Raw genomic sequence first — 7902 nt, 5'->3', positions numbered from 1 at the left:
TCCTTGAAGATGTATCATGGAAGTGTTGCAGCCTAGAAGACACAAATTTAGCTAACAAGTTAAAAGTACATGAGTCAAAAATTAAAAAGCAGTAATATTCCAAGTAGAGGTTCTAATAGTGGCACAAATCAAGTTACAGAGGGAAGGCAGTTCTTACAATAAAAGGCCTATTGACTAGCACTTTGTCTATTATAGTACAAAGGTTAGGAATCACAAGATGTAGGGGCTCAACTATGTCATTTATTGTTCTTAAGTCCTGGAGAAAATTCCATCTACCTCTGGGTTGTTTTACAACTCAGAAGTCCGCATGCACAGCAGAGGTGAAGTAAGGAACTGCTTATGAGGTTTTCCATCAATTCCAACAACTAAGAAATAGTGAGAAGAGTTGAGATCTGAGAAGGCTTTTAGGACCAAATAGTAGTAGTATAGGACATAATCAGATTAGATATTTAATCATACATCTAAGTAAATTATTTAAAAATTATTTATTAAAATATCAAATTATATATTACCTACTGTATGTGGGGATATGGATATATGGATATGGGGTTACACTCTCAACTCAAAATTGCTTAGTTTAAATTTGTTCTATTAGAGAAAGAATCTCCTGTATGACTGCAGTCTCTGAAAATACACTGAAGGGTCAACTTACTGTAGGTCAGTTTCAACATAATGGCAACAGAGGGTTCTAAAAAATATTATCACTATTAACAAAATACCAGAAAGGAAAGCTGTAGGATTATTAATTTCATATATACAATTTATATAGGAATATCTCTAACTTTAAAAATAATGTTATTCTCTCTATTACAGGTTTTCATATCCTCCAAAGATTGACAAGAATTGCCCATATTTCAATTTTTACCAAAAGAAGTTTTATCAGGAATCCTGCTCAGAATTAAAAACACATGTCTGTAAGCACCTGGCATTGCAATTTACTTAGTTTACTATAATACACAACTAACTCTCACTCCATCATTGCTATTACATTGGAATTAAATGATAGCTGACCCTCTAGTAGATTTTCTGAAACAAATCAGTCAGGAGGAGCTTGCCCATTTTTCTCCCCCTGAAAGGATGGTGAAATTAAACTGCCAGAGAGGCATTCTCTCTGGATTAGCAGCAGTGTCTCTACATAGTTTGATAGACTGGCATTAGAGTTCCCTATGAATATATTTCAGTTTCCTTCAAAAATGATGCCTTTTTAATAGCTTAAACTCTATTTTCATATTTAAGATATAAAAGACATTATGTCATAAATATTAAAAAGATATTTTGTTAAAGTTGTGTGTGTATATGTATGTTGCTGTTATGATCTTGTGTACCATCACATTGATTGCAACTCATAATGACTTTATGAACAACTGATCTGAAATCTTCCTTACCTTGTGTCATCTTCACCATCTCCTACACATTTGAGCCCATTGCTGCAGTCACTTTATCAATTCATCTAGTCAAAAGTCTTTCTCTCTTAAGCTGACCCTCCACTTTTCCAAATATGGTGTTCTTCAAAAACTGGCCACTGCTAACAACCTGCCCCAGGTATATGAGATGGTGTTCCACAATCCTTACTTCCAAGGAGCACTCTTTTTCACTTTCTCCAAGACAGACTTATTTGTTCCCTTGACAGTCCATAGACTGTTCAGTACTCTTCTTCAACACCACAACTCAAAGACAAAAATTCTTCTTCTAGACTCCTTAGTTATTTTCTAAATTTTAGATGTGCAATGAACAAATCAAAAGACCAAGTACTTCTTATTTGTTAAGTTGACCTCATTGCTCACGCTTCAGTACTCTAAAAAGATCCCTGACAGCAGATTTCCAATGAAACTTATATTATTTCTATGATGCTAAATACCAAGGGTCTTGATTGTAGATCCAAGCTATTTCCCATTGGCCTGTTGGTAAGGAATATGTGTGTATTTGTGTGTGTATCCGGTCTGTATGCCAAGCAAATAAAGATTGAAATTGTCAATTGTTTCATCCTGCATAGATCACTAATCAAAGTCCATAGTGTGTCAGAGATGATGAAGATGGCATAGGATTGGACAGGATTTAGTTTGGTTCTTCATAGTGCCACTATGAGTATTACTTGATGTGACCACACCTAATAATAACAAAAACAACCATAAAATATATATATATGACACTTTAGTATTGTTCACATTAGTTTGGTGACCTTATTTATGTTTATTATATTGTATATGCATAACACTCTTTGTAGCCATCCATCATTCCCATGTAGTCCATTAGATAGATAAGATTTATATAGTCATTTTTAAAAGGTATTTGTAATAAATAAATGAATGAATGTATGAAATCTTATAACTTGAACTCTAGCCTCATTTTTATCAGAAAGTCTATATTTTTTAATTACCAGTCCTTTGTTTCCTACTTTTGCAATCCTGCCATTAATTCTGTATCTCACTCAATTTTGAATTCAATCAATTTCAGACTTTAAAAGTTGATAGAAGTTCTCAGTGTCTTTATTTTTTGCTTTTGTGGCTGATTTATGGATTGGAATAAGAGTTTCAGTTAGAGGTCTTTCTTGTATGTGTATCAATAGTATACTATCACAGCACTGTACTTTAGGATAGATCTTGAAATTGTAATTGTCTTTTACTGTAAATGCAACATCATTCTTTTTCAATTTGTAATTTCTAACTTAAGAGATTATAATAGATTGTCTGATTCAAAGTGGTGAATTCTAATCCATTTCAGCCCACTAATGTTTAGGATTTTGAACTTTATTCATTCCTTTGCATTTTTGGCAATATTCAATTCTTTAATATTTATATTAAAATATACTTTGTACATTCCATGTTACGATTATTAATGGATGCTTGTAGCTCTTTCAGTTATTTTTTTGGAATCTTCCAATCTGAGAGGTTCTACATCCTGTACAATATCTAAAAGTGTTCTGTTAGTTATTGGGATTTTGAATGCCTATTATTTCAGAAGTGGGTAGCTAATCTTGCCTCTAAATTTGTCTTAGGCTTAAAGCTTTGCTGAAATTTATCCACCATGGATGGATGATCATCTTGGTATTTAAATACCAGTCACATAGTTTCGAGCATCAAAGTAACACACAAATCACCACAGTGCAACAAAGTGACAGAGAAATGTTATATCCATAAGAATAAACTATAAATAAGCAAGCAAAACCATAAACAGAAAAAATAATCAGTAATATACAATAAATAGTAAAGAAACAATAATAAAAAATAAACAGTAAATAAGCTATAAGTTACTCCTCAATCCAGTAAACTGATAGATACTTGTAAGGTTTTGCATACATGTATATAGCCAAGTTGAAACTAACCCTGTAACTGCCCCTTCAGAGGGTTTTCAGAGGCAATACATCACTCAGGAGGAGATGTCCATCTTTTCCTGAGGAGCGGCTGTTGAATTTAAATCACATAACTCGGCATTGGCAGTACAATTCCTTACCAATAAGCCCTTAGAACTCCCTGTATCCTTTAGAACAAACAAGAAAACAAGCTATAAAAGGAGCAATGACAGCATGTGAACAGCTGTATCCAACCTCTACTAACTCCACAAAAGTGAACCACCCCCATTAACAGCATCCACAACACCAAACCAATTCCCATGAGGGCAAATATTTGTGCACCCCCACTCTCATCCTATATTCCCACACGTCTTTCAAATAATTCCAGTACCAATCCTATTGTTGTCCTGGGTTCTAAATCTGTTACAAATAGCTCACAGATCACTTAGAAACATATTGTTTACAGTTTAATGGAATAAAATTTCTGAGTCAGGCCAGCTTCTGAAGAGTGTTCACAGGCCCTTCTGTCTTCAGCCTTGTAACTTTTTGCCTGCGTTAAAAAGCTTTCTTCCTTCTGCTAATCATGGAATTCTCCCAACCCCACTCACAGTTTCCCAACGAGCCCCTGGTTCTGCTTCCATCATTAGTGGACCCAGGTCAGCTCTGTCTCATGCCAAGTCTCTAGCTCTCCGTTGTGGCACTGCTGCTCTCCTGTAGAGCTCTAGTGCAAGAACCTTGGGCCCCAAATGGTGCAAATGACATTTACTGTCTCTGTGTTGGTAGTGAGATAATCCATTTATACTTCTGAATTCACTCAATTTAATAGCGATACTAGTTAATCTCTTTGTGAATAGACTAACAAACCTTATTCTTATGTCTGGCCTATCCCAATGGCAAAGTGAAAGTCAATCAATGGGTAAGAAAGCTTTTTGAATAACAAACCCTTGACACTCTACAAGCAAACATATAAATAACATAAAACAAATATGCATGCTATGGGAACAGTGTGTAAAGGGTGTGTCAAGAAGTAGGACACTCATCTTGGGACAGTTTCTGCTGATCTCAAAGGAGCCTGGGATACCTCATCTCGCTAAAGATGGTGTTTTTGCCAGTTGAAGAAGAGGCTCCCTATAATTTGTAAAATAGTTGCTGGTCAGCAGTGGTGGTGCAGTCCACAGACACAGGGAGGAAAACTCTGAGAACCCTAGACTACAGAAACAGGATGGTATAGGAGGGCATGAAGAGCAGGGTTGTGACAGAGTACAGCATGGAATAATGAAGGAAGCAGGAGAGTGGGGGGAAACTATCCACTGCCTGGTGAGTAGTGGGGGTGGTAAGCACAGGAGGGAGACAGAGAGGAAACTGGATTTTTCAGCTGTGTGCTGTTCCTGGTACTGCTGCCACTGACCTCCTGTGTCCTTTCATTATGGGGATGAGCTTTGTTAGGTTCATAATTACATTACTGGGAATCAGTTTGACACTATCAAGCTTATTTTTTAAGCTTGACTTCAGTGAATGTGGTATTTAGTTTTAATGTATGTCTAATCTAGCCTATATTGACAATAGTTCTGTGGATTAGAGGAAGTTATCTTTTATAGCATAAAACTTTTTTCCACTCTTTACTGTAATAATAGGGAATCTTTCAAGATATAGTGAACCCTGAAACACCAGTGGCTCAATGATTAAGCATTAAAATTCTAGCTAAGTATTGGTGTTTTGAATCTATCAGCATTTCCAAGAGGGAAAGATGTAGCACTGTTTTCCTATACAAAATAATATATTTAGAAATCCTATGGTAGAGTTCTATTTTGTGCTATAGAGGTGGCATACAAAGACTCATATATAGTTGTTTCAGTTGCTGATGGTATTTTCTTCTAACAAATGACACCTTCAACAAAACATTACAGAGATTTTTTTTTTTCAAATCTTTAGATAGATTTTCTCTCTCTGAAGCTCCCTTTTTTCCAGTATTAAACTTAGAAAATTCCAGCAGGTACCTGGAATTCAGGAAGTTTCTTTATTTTCTCAGTGCAGTAAAAATGCCAGTCTCTGCTGAATTTCTTTTACCTACATTACGGCCTAGGAACTCATTCCCAGAAGAAACCTGCTACAATTGTATGGTTTTACTTGTTTATGTTTCTTTTAAAAGCATTCCTAATTGCTTTCATTGCTAGAAAGTGTTCTTTTTTTCTTTTTCTTCTTCTTCCATATACTGTAGAATTGTCTCTGTTTAAGATGAATGGTAACTCAAGTCTCTGTTCCTGCTTCTTGGCTAAAGCATAAATCTTTAAAGCTAAATTTTAATATTTTTTCACATGCTAAATGATATTTCTATTAGCAATTAAAAGAGGTGTTTCAGTCAATATTTTTTAAACTGCTATTAGGAATCCTATTCATGCATCTCCCTACATATTGCTCTGCTAATATACATGGATAGACTTTGATTTACAATATTTAAAAACAGTTAAAATCGTAAGTGAAATATTGAACAAAGTTTATTTATGTCTATATGGATGGGTGGACGTGTGCATGTGTATTTGTGTCTATTGTCATACCTGTAGATATGCAAAATTAGTCTGGTAGAAGCAGAATTTTTAAAATTCTTTTCATTAACTAATTAGAATAATTTTATTCATTATGCTGGAACATATTTTAATGTCAAAGTCATCCTTACTTCTTGATCATACAGATATATCCTCCTCACTCAATGGATAACATGGCCTTCATTCAAACATCCAGTAACGATCACTTCATTATAACTGTTCTTAACTTGAACTCATTTAATAAGCTATTGTAAATTGAATCAGCTCAGCTCAACCCATAGTGGTCATGTCAAAACCAAACCATAACTGACCCTCAGTGCATAAATGAAGTAAATTAAGAAAAAGTTTTAGTATAAATGCAGAATGTACTTAGCAGAAGTACTTCAATACTTACTGAACACTGATATTAATGCTGATGGACTTTTTTAGATACTATTGAATTTTATTTAATAAATTCTATTTTGTCTGTCATTACATTGTCCATCAATATAGTTCTTATACATACCAAGGTTTGTCTTCATGAAAACATTGGTTTTTTTAAAAACTGAAATTATTTTATATTGGTTTGCACTCAAAATTCATATGCGTTGTATTTCATTTCTATACATTTTGTTTTATGAATCCCTCTATTCACATTTCATGATGTCATTCCCATATGTATTCCTCTAGTAGTCATATGCTTCATAGTATCATTCCCATACATTATGTTATTTGAAATTAAGTACCATTAATCCATGTCTGTCATTAGCCTACCTCATCAGATTCCTACTGGATCTTTCCCAGTTCCATCAACTCCTTACTTTACCCACAAAGCTCTGAAACCTCAAGATTTTCTCCTATTCCTCACTTTCAGTATGTCTCCCCCCTCCCTTGTCCCTTTGAACTTTTGTGTACATCTTACTAGTAATCCTTCTATTTTTACAATGATTTTATGCACTCAGTTCACTCAGCATGCTTTTTACCATCTCCAATATTATATAGTATTTTTCAAAATCATTGCTCCTGAGTGTTGCATAATATTCCATGTATGAATGTAATTCCTCAATCCATGTTTCACCACTGTTCTGTCAGTATAGGAGTAATTTCTGGATCTTTGGTAGCTGAGGTAGATATAACTTTACACAGCAAAGAAAGTAAGAATGACACTTACACTCATTCAGACCAACATTTGATTCCCACAAACTGTGAAGATGATGTTACTAACAATAATTTCCAGATGGGCTTCCTCTGGCTACCTCTATATAGGAGGATGAATAGTCCGGCAGGGACCTTCAATCAGAGTCAAGCAAAGCAATCTTTCAAAAGCTGAATGAGCGGTCCCCTGTACCTTGGAAGAAGAAGCCATGAATTTTTACTACACTATTGATTAGGCTGTGTGTTGTTTGGTTTTATGTGAAGCAGCCTTGCCTAAGAAACTGGCTTTTGCATACCTAGAGGATTTGCACTCTAGTGCATCTAGTTTGATGAACTGCACGGGAAGAAAATCTCCACTGTGTGTCTAGACTCTATTTGCTAATTGAGTTTGATACATTTTCAGAACTAAAAAAAAAGAAAAATTTAAAGAAAAAAACAAGCTTGGAGAAACCTTGGTTCCATCAATACTGAATTGCAGGATGTGCAGAGGATCATGCCTGCCAATATTGAAGAAGTGTTACATTGCGGAGAAGCACTCTCAGCATTGGAATCAAAGGTTAGCAATTTGTCCACTCTAAGAATTAACACTAGGATGCAAAGTACTTGAACATGCATTCCACTGAAGCTAAATTTGCAACAGTGGCTGTACTTTTCATTATGTTAATAGGCTATGTGTGATTCTATTGGCTGTGAACTAGTGAATCCAGTCCCTGCAAAGAGATTCTAGAACCCAGCAGGAGTATGTTTTCAGGAAGCTGAGCTCACAGTGTTGGGTATTAGATTCTACATTTAAAATCCAAGTGGCACTTCTGCCCAAGGACCTTGCAAGAAAAGACATGCCTTGAAAATGAAGGTTCACTGTTGGGGACCACTTTTCCTACTTCTTTGGGGGAAATGATGTCTGGAGGAAATGAGTAAATAAAGACACAAGAGACA

The 7902-nt window shown here is 35.2% G+C and overlaps 1 pseudogene; it reads left to right on the top strand.

Moving 5' to 3' along the window:
* Positions 1-7022: 7022 nt before the first annotated feature.
* Positions 7023-7659, top strand: LOC102846654 (annotated as a pseudogene).
* Positions 7660-7902: the final 243 nt, after the last annotated feature.

The sequence above is a fragment of the Elephantulus edwardii genome, unplaced genomic scaffold, assembly GCF_000299155.1.
Source record: "Elephantulus edwardii isolate Elephantulus edwardi_28Jun2011 unplaced genomic scaffold, EleEdw1.0 scaffold00067, whole genome shotgun sequence".
In the NCBI taxonomy this organism is placed as follows: domain Eukaryota; kingdom Metazoa; phylum Chordata; class Mammalia; order Macroscelidea; family Macroscelididae; genus Elephantulus; species Elephantulus edwardii.
Note: the sequence above shows the minus strand (reverse complement) of the source record. Positions and strands in the feature narration are given on the sequence as shown.